The 17129-nt window shown below is 59.9% G+C and overlaps 1 long non-coding RNA gene across 11 annotated transcripts; it reads left to right on the plus strand.

The window, feature by feature from the left end:
* The first annotated feature begins 3582 nt into the window (after nucleotides 1-3582).
* LOC115941198 (uncharacterized) lies at nucleotides 3583-9256 on the plus strand. 11 transcript variants are annotated; one of them, XR_014140739.1, is made up of 3 exons: nucleotides 3583-3658; nucleotides 3754-3969; nucleotides 4377-9256. It is a non-coding gene; the product is annotated as an uncharacterized LOC115941198 (long non-coding RNA). The 11 variants fall into 11 exon arrangements; XR_014140738.1 differs by having other exon boundaries at nucleotides 3585-3969; nucleotides 4377-7820; nucleotides 8130-9256; XR_014140740.1 differs by having other exon boundaries at nucleotides 3585-3969; nucleotides 4377-7785; nucleotides 8130-9256.
* Nucleotides 9257-17129: the final 7873 nt, after the last annotated feature.

Here is a 17129-nt window from a genome sequence, read left to right on the forward strand (position 1 = left end):
GGGGAGGACTTCTGGGAGGGAAAGAGTCATACATTGCTGTGTTCTGGCCAGCTCCCCGGGGGCACTAGTCTGGAGGTGGAAGCAGGCCCTAGGAGGCCCTGAGTGGCTCTGAGGATAGCTGAGGGGTCTTGTAGGATCCAGAACATGAATCCAAAATGTGTCGGTTCCAAGTGGGATGAGGCAAGTCTGGGGACATAACAGTGCTGTCTTCATTCGCTCCTCACAACCAGCCATCGGGAGGGGGGCATGCCATACAGCAGGAGCCTGGGGATCAACTCCAGTGCCAATGTCCGTCCCGTTGCAGTGTGTCTGGCCATGCCACTGTTAACTTTTTTTTTTTTTTTTTTAAAGATTTCATTTATTTGACAGAGAGAAACACAGAGAGGAACACAGAAAGAGGAAACACAAGCAGGGGGAGTGGGAGAGGGAGAAGCAGGCCTCCCGCCGAGCAGAGAGCCCGATGCGGGGCTCGATCCCAGGACCCTGGGATCACGACCTGAGCTGAAGGCAGACGCCCAACGACTGAGCCACCCAGGCGCCCCAACCACTGTTAACTTTTAATGTCACTCCTGGTGACTCGGCCTGTTTGGGATGACTTAAGCCTGTGGAGCAGCTGCTGCTTAGAAAATTGTCTGCCTACCTACAGTGATGGGGTTCAGCAGCCACCTCTGGAAGTTGTGACCCCCACCTTCCAGTCACCACTGATTGGATGACAGGCCCACAGCTGAACCGATCAGATCCTCTCCTTGGACCCAAGACTGGCATTGGAACCACCCTTCTGTCACCTCTGGCTGTGGGAAGTGAGATGGAGTAGGACAGCCACCGTCCTCCATGTGTATGGAGACAGAGATAGTGAGCAAGGGACCGTGTCACCCGGGGACACCCAGCTAGACCCAGCAGCTAACCCAGATGGTTTGCAGTGGTTCTAGTTTGCTGTCATGGGAGACCCACAGCCTTTCAAGATGGCCCGGGTTTTTATGGAGCAGCCTCTAGCCTCTCCCATACCTGTGCGTCTTTTGCCTAAAGTGCCTCTGAGTGAGTTTCTATTTCTTCCAACCCAAGGAGGCTGGATGAAAGCCTGGTCAAAAGGTTGATCCATATGCGGCTGCATTAATAAAAGTATAGAGTCTAGAATAAGGTAAGTGAATGCCCCTCTCTGCTCTGCTCTGCCCATGCTCCCCTGAAGTGTCATGTTGGCTTATAGGTGTGAAATGTTAAGGCTAGAATGTCTTCAGGAGAGAGAGAGAGATCAGCAGATCACAAAGGGGCTAGAACCCTTGTTTCTGGATGTGTACCCTGAAGAAACTGGGAGACTGGGGACTATGCCTTCATTCATGTGATCACCCGGTATTTACTGAGTGCCCACTGGGAGCCTGGCGGCCAAAGGCCCAGTACAGGTCAGGCCACTGAGGGTCCACTCTGTATCAGGTTGAGAACAAGACAGGAGGGCCCTGCCCTCAAGGAGCTCACATTCTAGTGGAGAGAGACAGAAATTAGTTTAATTAAAAAAATTTCAGGGGCGTGTGGGTGGCTCAGTCGGTTAGGCAGCTCAGGTCATGATCTCAGGGTCCCGGGATCAAGCCCCGCATCGGGCTCCCTGCTCAGCAGGGAGTCTGCTTCTCCCTCTGCCTGTGCTGCTCCCCCTGCTTGTGCGCTCTCGCTCGCTCACTCTCTGTCTCTCAAATAAATAAAATCTTAAAAAAAAATTTTTTTTTAATCATTTCAAATAAAGAATATAAAACCTGGTCATGAGATGGAGTGACTGGGGGGGCCACTTTAGATCTGAGGATTCAGGGAGGCCTCTTGGAGAGGATGACACTGAAGGGCAAGAAGGAAGGGCCTCGGGAATATCTGATAGAGGACACGGTAGGGAATAGAACCCAGACCACCATCACCACCACCATCATCATCGTTTTAACCACACTCCAAAAAATGGCTAGAGTTGCAGTATGTTCTGAGTTTGAGTTACAGCTGCGTCTGCCCAGCTGTAACTTCCCTAGAACCCATCCCACCTCCTGCTCTGCCTTCAAACATGAGCACAGCCCAAATGACTGCACCTCGACTGCTCCATGCTGCTGCTGTTGGCTCGGAACAGCCACTTCCCAGGGGTGTGCAGTGCCTGGCAATTTGCAAAGCAGCGCTACAAAACAGTAACAGCTGGGCTCTGTTGAGGTGTGCTTTGTGCGGGCCCCGTTCCCCACAACCGGGAGGCCTGACCTGTCTCACCCTCAGAGTGGACCTACGAGCCATACCCCATTTGTGGGTGAAGAAGCCAAGACTTGAAAGGCATAAAACTGGTGCCCCAAGGAGCCTGCTCTGCTCGCCCACCTCCACCTCTCAGTCGGTGACTCCTTCCCTAAGAGACCAGACAGTAGCAGGAGAGGATGGAATTCAGGCTTCGGGGATCCCCTGAGCCCTGATAGAGCCTGTCACCTGCTGCCACGGGGGCGATGTTCATAGCCAAACCTGGAGGCAGCTTGACCTTCAGTGAAGACATTTGGGTCTCAGCCTGCAACTTGGCTCTTTGTCCACCAGATGTGATGGGACAAATGGGAGGGTGAAGAAGCTGCTGCCGCCCACAGGCTGAGTGGCCTGGGAGGCTTCCTCTCCTCCCCAAGCCTCACAATCATACTTATCAAGGGGACCTCATGGAACGCGCTCTCAGCAGAGACCTGGGAAAGCGAACGTAGCTTCAAGTTCCGATAGGACGGTGACCGCATCAACAGCGGAGATGTTTGCAGAGAATGTCAGGGTGGGAATAGGGTACACTGTGTCTTGATCCACGTGTGAGCGTCCAGAGCCGCAGCCCCAACAGAAACGTGGTGGGGGCACAGGTGTAACTTTACCTTTTCTCGTAGCTACGTTAAGAAAGTAAAAAGAACCAGGTGACAGTCATTTTAAAGTATATTTTTACTTTACCCATCATATCCCAAATGTTACCATTTGAACAAGTAGCCGATATAAACTTTATTAATGAGCTATGTCACATGGTTCACCACCGTCCAATCACAACCATCACTAAGTCCTAGTTAGTACTTAAGTGCAGTCCGCCCTCCACACCTTACAGCACCTCTCAACTTGGAGCACGCTCAATTTTCACAGAAATACTTGATCTTTGGTCAGATTTCATTAAACTCGCAGCTGGAAACGGGCTCTTGTGCCCAAGTTGTTCTGAGGAGACATTTCCTGCAAGTGCAGGGGAAAGGCCAGGTCCCAGCGGGCTGGAGGCTGCAGGGCGAGAGTCCCCACGACAGGGCGGCCGGGCACAGGGCAGAGAGGGCGCGCGTCGAAACGCAACGGAACACCCCGGGCCTCCGGCCCCGGCCCGCGGGAGAACGCCCACCCGCGAGACTAGGCCTCGGGCGCAGCCCTGCGCTGTCAATCACGCGACGGGGCGGGGCGTAACTCCAGAAGGGGCGGTGTCTGCGTGGGGCGTGGCCGGAAGGATGGGGCGGGGCCAGGTCGAGTCGACGTGGACCGGTGGAGCGTGGCTCCCGGGGCTAGGTTAGGGGCGCCGGGGCTGGGCGTGGCCGGGAGTGGCAGGGGAGGTGCCATCGGTGGGGGCGTGGCTCAATGGTGGGCGTGGCCGGAGCTGAGGCTGGGTCGCGAATTCCGTCTCCGCAGACCGAGGGGGCGGGCCCCGCTGCGGCGCCAGCTTGTGAGGGTCGCCGGGGTCACCTGGGTCACCTCAGCCCGAGGGTCCTGCAGGCTCCGCGCCTCCTGTCCTGACCCCTGCTGCCCTGTCCTCCGTAGAAAGGCGGCCCCCGTGACGATAAGAGCTCACGGGAGAATGCCTGGAACCGCACGAAGAACCTGCGGAACAGTCAGGCCTGAACCCAGGACCTTGCTCCGGGCCCCGCTCGCCGCCGCACCCCCCTCCGCCGTGGCCCTGGACTACCCTCGGGAGGTTCGTAAATGTCCCTCACCTAAGGACTTTGGGGGCCCTGCCACAAGCCACTCCCGATCCAGGTGGGTTAGCTGTGCCCTGCGCTGGGGGGGCTCACAGTCCTGCGGAGTGGAAGGCATGTGCTCTGCGCTTTGGGGGCCCAGCGCTGCCCTTGGGGGCGCTCACAGCCCTGCGGTCGGGGGCTCAGTCCTGCGCGCAGGGGGCTCACAGCCCTGCGCTCGGGGGGAGGGGCTCACAGCCCTGCGCTCGGGGGGAGGGGCTCACAGCCCTGCGCTCGCGGGGAGGGGTTCACAGCCCTGCGCTCGGGGGAGGGGCTCACAGCCCTGCGCTCGGGGGAGGGGCTCACAGCCCTGCGCTTCGGGGAACTCACAGCCCTGAGCTGGGGGTGCTCAGCCCTGCGGAGCTGGGGGTGCACAGCCCTGCGGAGCGCTTCGGGGGTCTCACAGCCCTGCGCTCGGGGGGTGCACAGCCCTGCGGAGCCGAAGGCTCCTCCCGAACTCAGGAGCCCACTCTGCAGTGAGGAAGGCCCATTCGACAGCATCCACTGCGCTCCCACTGGGTGCTGGGCACTGTGCAGGGGCCGGGGGACCATGGCAGTGCCCACTGGGGTAAGTGAAATTTAGTCAAGGGAAACCCCATTAAAAGGGAGCCGGCGGGTCGGCAGGGGGAGCTCTCCCGCCCTGCCACCGCCTGTCCATTGCAGACCCAGCAGGAAGAGGGACTCGGCCTTCCACGGACTTGACCTTGCCCGTGGATACCACTCTACTACTACAGCCTGAGGAAGGGAGCTGGTCTCATGACCTCCCCGCCCCCACACACAACGGCTCCCTCCACCGATGGGAAGCCACCACACTTCCGGTCCCGGTTCACCCCACTGGACTTCTAGTTCATAACAGCACTCCCAACCACCTACTCCTTCCCTCCTTAAAAAAGCACGCCTCTCCTTTGTTCCTCACACTCGCCTATGGTTTTGCTGCTGCTCATTTGTCCCACAATGCACTTCTTCTTTATTCCCTAATCCATCTTTTCCTGGTAAAATATGGGGCAGGGTCTAACATAACACACCTTAAACAGGTCTGTAAACAGGTGCTGTGAAGTCAGCTTCCCCTGGGCCAGCCTTACCTGGCAGAGGTGGACTGCGGAATGACGTTTCGACGGCGACCTGAGTTTTCCCAGAGCCAGCAAGGAGCAGCTCTGGAAAGCCAGGGTTCCTGCAGCCTGGCAGTGAGGGGGGGTGGTGCTGACAGGAGAGGGCAGGCAAGGTCATTTTGGCCTCACAGAGCACTTTGGTCTTAAGCCCTGGAAGCCTACACTCAGGAGTGGTGAGGCCAGGTTCCATCCGGGCGGAAGCCTGAGGGGTGGGAGCCAGAGAGAGGCTGAGGCTGATACTTGGGCAGAAGCCTATGACTTTGGGGGCGCCTGGCTGGCTCGTCAGTGGAGCATGAGACTCATCATCTCAAGGTTGTGAGTTCGAGCCCCGCATCATCTGACTTTAGTGTAGAAGGGGTGGGCTGAAGATCAGGTCAGATGCCGGCTCATTCATCAACCTGTGTGTGTGGCCTTGGGCACGCGGCTGCACGTATGGGTGACACGGCGTCGCCAGGGTCCGTGGCCCACGCGTGTAGCATGCTTGCGTGCCGGAGCGCTCAAGGAGCGAGAACTGAGCAGTCATGAGGAACAGCGGCAGAGCGCGACGTACCCAAGAACAGGACAGGGAAGGCCCGACCCCAGGCTTTGGGCGTGGATGGGAGGGACAGCATACCTGTGTGGCTGGGCAGGAATGGTCAGCAGACCACCAAGGGCTCATAAGACCGCAGAGGAGTTTGCACTTCCTCCTGGGGCTGGCGGGGAGAGAAGCGGCGGACAGATCTATGTGAAGAGTAGACCCGTCGGTTGCTGTGGAGGACAGGTGAGGGGCAGGGGGCTGTGGAAGCCCCACTGCTGAGAGAGGACAGACGTGGGCAAGGAGGAAGGGCTGAGTGCAGCCCAGCAGGGCCGCCAAGTGACCACATGGGGCCTTGAGTGGCTCTGGCCCGTGGTGAGGAGGTGGGGGCTCAGGACAGGAGAGGGAAAGGGCAGGTCCCGGGGCCCATGGAGGCTTTTTGCCTGGACCTTGATGGAGTGCTGTCCGCCAGGCAAGCCCTGACCACACAGCCCCACCCCGAAGTCTCTGGAACGTGGGTGTGGGGCCAGGGGCGTGGTCTCTGCTATTGTCAGATCAAAGGCTATTGGGTATCACACATGTTCTTGGCCGGGGCCTCTCTCGACCCGGATTGACAGCAGGGCCCAAGGCAAAGCCTCGCGCAGGACTTTGGGTGGTGGGCCCTGCAGGGAGCCTGTGAGAACGGGACAGCAGGGGGGCTGGAGGGCACCCGTGGAAGACCCATCTCTGCTCAAAGCTGGTGGCTCAGCCACACAGGACCATCCCTCAAAAAGCCAAGGAGATCACATCTGAGGACTGTGCAGGGGAGAAAGGAGAAGAGTGCATCCACCAGCTCTCATGGGTCAGCTACACTCCTCTTTCGGACCTGGTCAGGGATCACAGAGCTCTGGGCCCCATTGGGGTTGGGGGCCTGTGTGTTTCTGTGGTCTCTTGCAGGTGACGTGCCCACTTCAGGGGTGCAGAGTTACCTGAGGCAGAGCCCTGGGGAGCTCTGTCGCAGGGGGTCAGAGCTGCTGGAGCAGAGCATGGTAACCACCCGGGCTGTCAGGCCTGCTGGGGTGGCCCAGAAGATGGGGGGAAGTTTGCCAGGTGGGGAGAGGGCCTTCCCAGCAGAGGTATGGCAGAGAGCAAGGCTTTGGGGGGACCCACGCAGCCCTGCATGTTTTGCACAGGCAGTGAAGCGATGTGGCCAGTGGCCCCAGCACTGGGACAGGGTGCCCAGAAACCCTGCGGGGGACCCAGGATCCTGAGGAGGACAGTGACGTGGTCAGGCTCCCCGCGCCTGCCTCCTGGGCCTGAAGGCTCAGGACCTCCCGTCTCCTTCCTTGGCTCCCGGCTGCTTGCTCTTCCATGGCTGTGCTCTGCTCTCAAGGGCCGGGGCCCTGCTGCCCACTGTCCGCTTGCTGCAGGCAAGGGGGTGCCTTCCCCCCTTCCCTGCACCTGAGCGAGCTGGTGGGTGACCTCCATCCGTGGGACCACAGTGAGGGGCTCTTGTCAGTACCGGTCCAGTGACAGTAAAGAAAACCAGTAGTAACTGAAGGGCCAGCACGGGACCAGCAGAAAGCTGGGAAGCGCCCAGGCCGGAGGGGGCGGGGACTTCCTCAGTTAAGCCTACTTCAGGAAGTTTCCTGCAAAGGGGGAAGGCTCGGGGTGTGCCCAGCACCCGCTCCACTCTTGAGCTGCTCTAGCTGTCCCGACCCCAGAAGTGCAGGCAGGGAAAGGGCCAAGTGTAGGGGGCAGCCAAGCCTGCACACGGGCCGGGCACTCCTCCTGCTTCCACCAGGCTCCCGGGAGAGCACGGGCCACATGTGAGGGTGCCTGAGTCAGCGGGGCTGGAGGTGCCCGTGAGCGCCCAGGGAGGGCCAGATAGCCTGCTTTGCCAGGGCCAGGACCTCCCGCTGCTCTGCCCGCCCCCACGGGGCCCAGCTCAGCCCCGATTGGGAAGCTCACTGCTGAGCCTCCCCTGCCCAGACCCCCTGGGTTTGCCGCCCATGGCTTCCTTCCTGGTGTCGCTGGGGGCAGTAAGGTGTCAGAATTTCCCACCGTGAGAGAGTAAGGCGGAGCATGTAGAAGCCGGCTGGCCTGTGCGCTGTGGAGAAACAGGCGTCCTCTCCGCCTTCACACCTAGCTCGGTGAGACGGAGCGCGTCCCTGGAAGAAATGAAGCCCCTGCCCAGAGAGGCCCTGAGTCCTCGCAGCAGCCCGGCCTCCCTGCTGTGAGGGCCTCCCCGGGACCCGCCCAGGACGGGAGGTCAGCCGCGGAGTCGGGCGCTGCCCTTCTCTGGGCTCAGTTTGTTCATGTGTTACAAACCCTCTGGTCTTGGTGGCTTTCTTTAAAATTGCTGGTGCGCTATTGATCCCTGGCCCAGATCCTAATTGCGAGATGGGGTGATGGCCTGTCCCTCTCATCCTAAACGTCTGTTCGCGGTGCATCCCGGGCTCTGGCGGGGCCGCAATGAGGACGGCCAGGTGGTGGCTCCTCACTCGCCGGACGAGGGATCTCTCCACGTTTGACCTGTTTGCTCCCCTTACTTTCTCTCTCTCTTTCTTTCTTTTTTAGATTTTATTTATTTATTTCAGTGAGAGAGAGAGAACAAGCAGACCCCCCACTGAACAGGAAGCCCGACGTGGGACTCGATCCCAGGACCCCAGGGTCCTGAGATCCTGACCTGAGCCAAAGGCAAATGCTTCACCCACTGAGCCACCCAGGCGCCCCTCCTCTTTCTTTCACCTGCTTTGTGCAAGTTCTGATGCCAGACATTTTTCACAGCCCCTCCTCCCACCCTAAAAGCCATCTGGATGGTGGAAGTGACCCCATTTCACTGGGGGAACTTGCTCCCCGAGGTCAGCCCGCCCTCTTCGACGCAGCCTTGGTCTCTGCCACTCTGTACCACCCCCTCTGCTTCACCCTGTCCCCACTGCTGCCAGGGACAGTTGTCCTTCCCGTGGGCAGGCAGAGCTGGAGAGGCACCAGATGCTGTTGTGGGACAGGCCACGGAGGTCTGGGCAGGGCCATCAGTCACTTGAGGCCTCTCGCCCGTGCTTGCCCGGGGGGCCTGTCAACTCCAGGGGACACTGGACACTGGTCAGGCTCATTGCCGTCAGCCCCTTGCTCGATCTTAGTCCCTCCCATCATCCTGTCCACCTGCAGGCGGTTTTACTGCTGAGATGGGGGTAAGGAAACTGCTGACAAAGCTCTAAAAATCAGGTTCATGTGGAAAATGCCAATTACTCATCAGGTGACGTTTACCAGCTGCAGGTGTGGGTTTCAGGACCTACTTGATTCCTGGTAGAAGTTTGTGAAGGGCGCCTGGCCTCACGCACCTGTGGGCACATCTCTGCGTCATGGGCTCTAACTCGGCAGGCCTGTGAGGCCAGCAGTGGGTTCCAGACCCGACCTGGTGTTGCTGCTGACTCTGGTCCGCTTACGTCCTGAGCAAGGACAAAGCTGAATGGCAGCAAGGACGCAGGGTCACCAGGCCAATTCTGGGTGGGTGGGTGGATCGGAGGACACAGTTCCACGAGGCTGGCTCTGTGCTGCAGGTGGACAGGGCTTGTAGGAGAATCTGGGCCTCTGTGGAGTGGGGTGTGCCCTGACTTTCCGCTGGATCGGGTCCTGTTCTTTGCTTCCAGGAAAGGGGAAACTGAGTGGGAATGTACTCGGGGAAATAAAATAACTCCCCAGAAGCTCGTCAAGTTTTTGGCCAGCCGTCAGGAAAACAACATTCAGAAGAAAGAGCGAATGTGGTTGGCTCTGGGGAGACTCCCGGGTGGGAGGAAGACTCGGGGTGGGCTGCTCAGAAATCATCTTGACCGCGAGTTAAGTGAGCTGTTTCTGGGCTAAAAATCCACAATAGAAGACGTAACACTTTCACCCTGAAGCGTACGATTCAGCAGCACCAAGCACATTCACGAGGTTGCACAACCACCACCACAATTTCCCAAACTTTCTCCTCGTCCCAACAGAAACTCTGGCCCCGTTAAGTAATAACTCCCCATACCCTCCCTCCCTCCCTCCCGGGAACTGCTAGGCTAGTTTCCGTGCCTACGAGTCAGCCTGTCCCGGATGTTTTGCGCAAACGCCATCACACAGTGTCTGACCTCTTCGCTTGGGATGGTGTGCTCCCGGGTCATCGGCACACACGGTGGTGGGCCGGCCCTTGGCTCCTGCTTATGGCTGGATAACCTTCCCTTGTGGGTTGTGCTCCATTGTATCTGTCCATCAGTTCGCGGACACTTGGGTGGTTTCCTCCTGAAATTCATGTTTGCGTGTGGGCAGGAAACAACGCCTATATTATCTTTGGGGAAGAGCGCAGCCTGAGTGGTAAAGCCCCCTGTGATGGCCCTTCCTTTCTCCCTCGGGGAACTGACGTTCTTGCTCTTTCAAGACGAAATTACGGATTTCATCAAGAACAATGAACTTAGTAGCACTCTGAGTTGTGGGGTGCTGGGACATCAGGAAGGCTGGACTCAGAGCCTGGCTGGTTCTGTGGCAGATGACCCCCCCACCGTGGCCCGTGGTGTCCTCACCTGCGGGGTGACAGTGGGTGTGGCCGAGACGTTCCCCACTCCCCTGCCCGGCAAGGGGGCTGTTCAGGAAGTTCTTTTTCTGAGAATCTGTCCCTGCTGTCCTCAATTTAAATTTATTTTGTGAAAGATGATGCTATATGCATATAGCAAAAAATCTAAACAGCACAAAAGAGTATTTCAGTGATCATTATGTTTCCTTCCCACCCCGATAATGTGGCCTCACCCCTGTGCTCTCTGTCTCTCCACCCTCACCTTCTCTCTCTCCGCCTCTCCTTGTCTCTGTCTCTCCACCCCTACCCTCTCTCCCTCCCTCTCTCTGCCTCCTGTCTCGTGTGTCCTCCAGGGATAGTGTAGGCCTGGGCTCTACACCACTGGGCTTTCTCGGCTGTAATACTGTATCTTAAAGATGGTTCCATGCTGATACACGCAGAGTTGCTACTCTGCCACGGGATACATTGTAATTTATTTAATGTCTCCTGGAGGTGGCAAGTAAGGTTCTGTCCAATCTTGTGCTGCTCATAATTCTGGGACACATGCGTTCTGTTCCTTAGGGAGCACACCTGCTGGGCAAGTTCTGAGGCTTCCCCTTCTCTTTGTAGCCCCTGTGTGGGAGCCAGACGGGAAGGGAGGAGCACTGGGAGCCGGTCCCTGAAGCTGTGTGGGGGCTTTGGGGCTGCCTGCTCTGGGACTCCCCTCCCCTTACCCTCATTCTCCATGTCCTCCTGCTCCCACACCTCAGAGCCTGCTCTTGGGAAAGGGTCTGAAGCCTTGTAGCCTAAGCCTTTGGAGGACTTAGTATAAAGGAGTGGTTTTTAAACTTTTTTTTTTTTTTTTGCATTTAAACTCTTTATACAAACAAGGTTATCTTTTGCCCCCCATATGGGAGACAGCTCGTCCCACTGAAGCACTAGAGGGGGGAGGAGGGCCCACCCTGGTCTTCCTACCTATGCAGATTTTAAAATCACTGGTTTACAGTATGCCTTAGACCCCTCTAATGTCAGAGTGGAGAACCCTCCCTCAGAGGTTATTGACCTCAGTCCTCTTATTTCACTCTTGCAGGCAGAGCCCAGAGAAGGGCAGTGGTGAGCCAGGACTCACAGAAGTTAGGGGTGCCCGCCCCTGCCCTTCTGCTTTAGGGGGGGGGTCTGTTTTCTGACACTGTGGACACTTCACTAGAAGGCGGTATGCTGGGGTAGGACTCCTCTGAGAAGGTGAGGGAGAGTTGGGTGGTTGGGACTGTGGCCAGTGGACCTACAGACTGTTTCTTCAAGGCCTGTGCAGGTGGACATCAGTGTCTTGAGCGTGGGGACCCCCTCACCTGCCCCCATGAGCGCCCTGAGGGCAGGCCAGGCAGAGGAAAGGGTGAGGGGAGGCCTCAGTCTAGCTCATATTTATTCTGCCCGTTTCACACTGCTGGTGCTCTGGGGAGAGCCTTCCTCTTTATCTGCCGTTCAAGCTTCAGTCCACAGCCCAGTGAAGAATGCCTGTGGAGGGGACCGAGGGGACCGACTGTAGTCCTTACTTCTCAGTCTACTCTGAAATCTTCACAACTCTGCTGCTCGGAGCCACAACCCTACCTCACAGATGCTCTGTGAGGCACCAAGAGGAGGGGTGCCTCCTGGGGCCACAAAGCCAGCAGCTGGGGGCGCCAATGTGGGCTAGCGGTTTGGTCATGTTGATGTTGCTGCTGCTCAGAGACCTTGGCCACAACCCCTGCCAATGGATGGCCCTAGGTGGCCAGATGCTGGCTTCCCTTAAGGGTGGCACCAGCTGTCTCCACTAGAGGCTGGGACTAACCAGCATTTGCAGGTGGGTCCTGGGACTCCCAGACAGCTGGACCTTATGTCCGCAGCCTCCTTGGGGCTCTGGCCTTGGGGAGAAACCCCAAGGCTACAAGTCTCAAAGGGTTCTAGAAAAAGGCCGGGGCCAGACACAACGCCAGTGGGAATTAAGGTGCGAACAAGCAAGCAGAAGAAGAGGCAGGAAGAAAACCGGTCTGCATTGAACACCAGACTTCTGAAAGTCCACATTTCTGGCCTTTTTTTTTTTTTTTAAGATTTATTTACTTATTTGAGAGTGAGCAAGCGACCAGTGGGGAGGGGCAGAGGGAGAGGGAGAGAGGGTCTTAGGCAGACTCCGGGCTGAGCGCAGAGCCCCAGGTGGGGCTTGATCTCATGACCTGAGCGGAAACCAAGGCTTAACGGAGTCTGCCAGCCAGGTGCCTCCGCATTTCTGGCTTTTCCAGTCTGAGGGTCTGGGCCTGGGTTGCCGTTTGCATCAGTAGGTGGGTGTGGAGCGGGTCAGTGCTAGCAGCAGGCTCTCTGGGCCCCAGCCACACCCACCAGCTTCACTGATGCCCTAGGGACCTAGGAGCACACTCATGTGGGCTCTGCCCCTTACACTGGGGGACCCTCCCCTTTCTCCTTTCCAAGCTCACCTCGAGGGTGGCAGAGGCCAAACTCAGGGTCTGGGTGACGGCACAGCCTGGACTCAGTCCCTGGCTTTTCCACCACGGGGACAGGAGGCCCAGGCGGTGCTCTGGCGGCTGTCCCTGCCCTCCTCCAGCGAAGTGACCAGCGCCAAGCTGCTGGTGGGGGGGCCCCGGTCCTGCGGCTCCGCGCCACCCCACGGTCCCCAGGGGGCGCTGCACGCTCACGTGTGCGGGAGCAAAGCGAAAGTCGCTCCGGCCACGCGGGGCGCAGTGGCGCGTGGGGTGCTGCCTGGGAAGCCGGCGCTGGGCAGCCTGTCCTGCGCGCTCCGCCCGGGGCCGCCCCCACGCGCACGGCGAGTGGCCGCTCCCAGGCTCTTCCCGGGGCGCGTGCCCACGGGGCTCCCAGGCGTGGACGGCTGGCGGGGCGCGCGGGCCGCGTGGGGGCGCGGAGCGGGCGCGCCGGCCGTCGGGGCAGCACGCAGGCGGGCACGCCGCGGAGGGCGGGCGGGGGCCGAGCTTATAAAGGCCTGCGGGCGGAGGGGCGGGAGCGCGCCGCCCAGCCGCCGTCCGGCCCTGCTTGGCCTCCGCGAGGCGCCCAGAGCCGCGCGCTGCGCTCCGCCGCTGGGCAGGGCTGGCACCGGAGCGGGCTCGGCGGGCCCCGGGCCGAGGCGGAGGAGAAGGAAGAGGCGAGGGAGGAGGCGGCGGCGGCCGCGGAGGCGCTCGGGTCGCCGCGGCCCAGCCGGGGGTCCTGGCCGCGGGGCGCGGCACGTGCGACGACCCGGCCTGCGCGCCATGTCCCCTTAGCAACGCGGCGGCCGAGCGACCCCCGGCCCGCCCCGCGGGCGCCCCGGGCATGGAGCGGCACGTGCTCGGCGCGGCGCTCTACTGGCTGCTGCCCTTCGCGCTCTTGGCCGGTGAGTGGGCGCGGGCGCAGGGGGCTCTGGGCTGGACGAGGGCCGCGGCCCCCCGCTTCCCCGCCCGGACGCCGGGCGAGCAGACTCCCTGGGACGCGCGGCCCGCGGCGCCCGCATTCCAGAAGCATGAGCGCAGCTGGGAGGCCGGGGCCCCGTCCGAGCGCGGGGCCGGGAGGGCGGCGGCGGGGCGGGGGTGCGGTGGCACCCGGGCCGGCGAGCGCGCGGAGAGCGGCCGGGGCCTCCGCCGGGACGCGGGGGAGTCGGGGCGCCGGAGGGGCTGGTTTGCTCGCGGGGAAGGGCTGGAGCGCTGACGAGGGGGGCAGGAATCTCTTTCTCTCTTTCGTGTTTAAAAAAAAAACAAACGCAAACTTTCATCATGACTTCCTGACCAATCTGGGAGAAGGCGCGCTTCCTGCCTGAAGCTGTTTAACGTGGAGCCTCCCGAGCAGAACTAACGTGCATCCGTCCCTCGGTGCCCCGGCTCGGCCCGGCCCCACCCCCGCGGCCTGGGGCAGGCCTGAGCTTTGGGAAAGATACTTTAGGCTCCTCCCTGGCTTACTCCACAGGGTCGGCCCTGGGCTGGAGGAGGTACAGCCCCCAGAAGGCTCTGGCCTCGGTATTAGAGCTGAGGATCCCCAACCCTGGCATCACTCTTCCCTGCTTGCGGTGGGCATCAGTGTCCCTCGGGCTCTTGGTGCTCTTGAGGCCCCCCCTCTGCAGCCCTCCTGCCTCTGGGTGCCCAGGGCAGAGTGCCCAAGAACGCCTTCCACCCTTCCCACTGTCCTCTGCCCTCGGCCCCTCCACGTGGGGCTGCCTCTACCAGCTGTGAGCTGGAAAGCAGTCTGATTACATGCGTTCAGGGAAACATGGAACGGTTCGCATTGTGGAAGTCTGTCAGGCCGTGGTGGGTGGGGTGTTTTGATTCTGAAAGCCCTTCCAGGACCTCTTAAGTCACTCCAGGTGGGCCTCTGCCAACTTCTGTCCTAGGTAGGAGCCGGCTTCCCTGGGGGCCGGGAGTGCGTGGGAGACAGAGTGGCCTGCCCTTTGGCTCCCAAACAGACTCTGTTTTGATTTGTAACAGAGAAAGATGGTGCAGTGGGGAAATTTTCAGGACAGGAATCAATGGAAACCATTGAGGTCGGAGAGGAGAGTTTGAGTCAGCCCTGTGTGGACAGGGCCGCCGGGGATCAGCTCAGGGGAGAGTGCCGGGTCACCTGGACCGTTCTCCACGCTGGCTGGCTTTCCTCCTCTTGCCTCTAGACAGCCAGACGTAGAGACAAGCAGACGAGACCTAGCTGGAGGTGGGAGGGGAGTGCACGGGTAAGCTTCTCAAACGGCAGGTTTCCCTCTGCCCTGCAGTGCACCTGGGCCTCCTTAGCCTGGCCTTGCCGGACCGGGACCCGCGAGGCCAGGGGAGGCCCTGTGGAGGTAGGGGCCCTTCCTGAAGGACGCGCCCTCTGCAGGTGGTGGAGACTCCTGGTGCAGGGTGGCAAACTCTTCCTGTCACGGGCCAGACAGTAAATATTTTCACATCATGAACTCTTCTGGTATTTTTTCCAACCATGAAAACGTGTAAAATCCATTGCTAGCTTGTGGGCTGTACCGAAACAGGTGGCGGGCCAGAATGGGCCGAAGGGCCCGAGTTGGTGGGCCCGATAAGTAGTCGGGGCTCCTGGGCTCTCTGGCTCCCAGCTGGTGCCCATGTGGGGGCCGGGGGTGCCCTCCTTTCTCTGGATGCTTGTGCTAATGCAGGGGCCCCACCTGGGCCCTACCGAAGTCAGCTGGGCAGCTTTTCAACCACAGATGACTAATTCACTATATCCTTTTCGCAGTTTTTGTATAAACCCAAAACTGCCCTGCAAATAAAGTCTGTTTTTCAAAAAACTCCGACGCCCAGGCCGTGCCCCGCGCTGATTCTGTGTCTGGGTGCAGGGCTTGGCTTCGGTGCTTTTTCTTAAGCTCTGGGAGAGGGTGGTGTGGAACCGACTGAGAGCCCTGCCGTGATACCTGAGACTCTGAGGCTGGCTCTCCCGGCCTGGGCGTGGGCAGCTCCCCGGGGACCCTCCTGCTGTCCCGCTGATGGTCCTGCGCAGCCGCTCGGCAGGAGCCATTGGCTCTGCCCCTCTCTGGGCGCCTCCTCATTCCGTGATAGGCTTTGGCTAGAAATGGGTAGTTCCGCAGTGTTTTGGAAGCAAGTGTGTGGATACTGGAGAAGGCGTTTGGCTATTAGTCATGTGTGCCCTGGGTCGGCTCAGGCAGAGGCCGTGGTGAAGGCTTGAGTCATCCTGGAGTGCCCCTCCATTACCCCACGCCACTCCCCGAACAGCCTGCCTGCCTCTGCACCGTGGCGGGGGCTCCCCGGCTCCCCAGCGGGGACAGGGCCTCACGTGGCTCCCCTGATGTCCCCGAGCCCTGGGGGCTGAGGACCCCGAGCTGGAAGCTTCTAGGGAGATGTCCGGGCAGGACATTTTGTGATTCCCATAGACTAGGCCACGCCTCCTGACTCCTGACCTAACAGGGGGCCCCCAGAAACTAACGCCCTGGTCTGAAAGGCAGGTGGGCAGAGCGTGGTAACCGTCACCGACTACGGGAAACCTGTGTGGTGTGGCAACATGACTTCTCCCTGCCGGCCTCCCACCGCAGCCTGGGGCGTCATCTGTAGCAAAGTCCCTGAGCAGTGCTGCTGTTCAGAATGGGGACACTTCCTTTTCATCATTACTGTCTCCACAGCCTTGTGACCAGGCAGGAAGGCAGCGGGAGGACTGATTTGCAGTGAGCCAGCATGCAGCCTGGGATTGTCGCATTCACAGGCCAGGCTTTGCAGGTGCCACTAGGAAGGAGAGCACCCAGAACTGCGTGGCCGCGGAGCTGGGGGTGGGCACCGGGATGTGGAGTGAGTCAGCAGGCCGGAGGAGGCTGGTGGACGGGACCCCAGGTGTGTGCGTGCACGTGAGTGCGTGGGGGGGGAAGGGGCGGGCTCGGCCCAGGAGCTGACGGCGGATCGCCCGTGGTCACCCCACCGGCAGCAGGACGTGGAGAGCCCCACGCTGGCCAGGAAGGGTCCTGCAGAGGAAGTGTCTTCTCTGGGGGTGGGAGGAGTCCCCGGGCTCAGATCTCGGCCCCGAGGGCTGCTTCCTGGGCGGTGTCTCCTGTTCTGACAGAGCACTAAATTTGCTCTTGTTGCTGGAAGATGAAGAGAAAGAAGGGGAGGCCTTCTTGACGCCACCTTGTTGGGCCCCAGCGGCTCTGAGCACCGCCACAGGGGACCGCCTTCTGTGGTGGGGTCCTGAGATGGGGCCAGCCCACGAGAGGGCGGTGGATGCCCCTAGGTCTGCCACCACCTGCCACGGGAAGCCATTCTTGACCACTCTGGTCCTCAGAAATCCCCTTTGCCTTAGAATTCAAGAAAATGCTGGTCTTTATTGTGTTACCTATTTTAGAAATATGTAGATGTTGTTTATGTAGATTCTTTTTCTTTTAAGATTTATCTAATTGAAAGAGAGCGAGCGCAAGCAGGAGGAGGGGCAGGGGGACAGACGCCCCGCTGAGCTCAGAGCCCTGGGGGGCGGAGGCAGGCTCCATCCCAGGACCCCGAGATCCCAAATCCAGAGGCAGACGTGCATCCGTGCAACTGACTGAGCCACCCAGGCGCTCCTGTGTAGATTTTTTTTTTTTTAACGTAGCT

This window comes from Leptonychotes weddellii, chromosome 16 (assembly GCF_054177405.1).
Source record: "Leptonychotes weddellii isolate Sample4059 chromosome 16, ASM5417740v2, whole genome shotgun sequence".
In the NCBI taxonomy this organism is placed as follows: domain Eukaryota; kingdom Metazoa; phylum Chordata; class Mammalia; order Carnivora; family Phocidae; genus Leptonychotes; species Leptonychotes weddellii.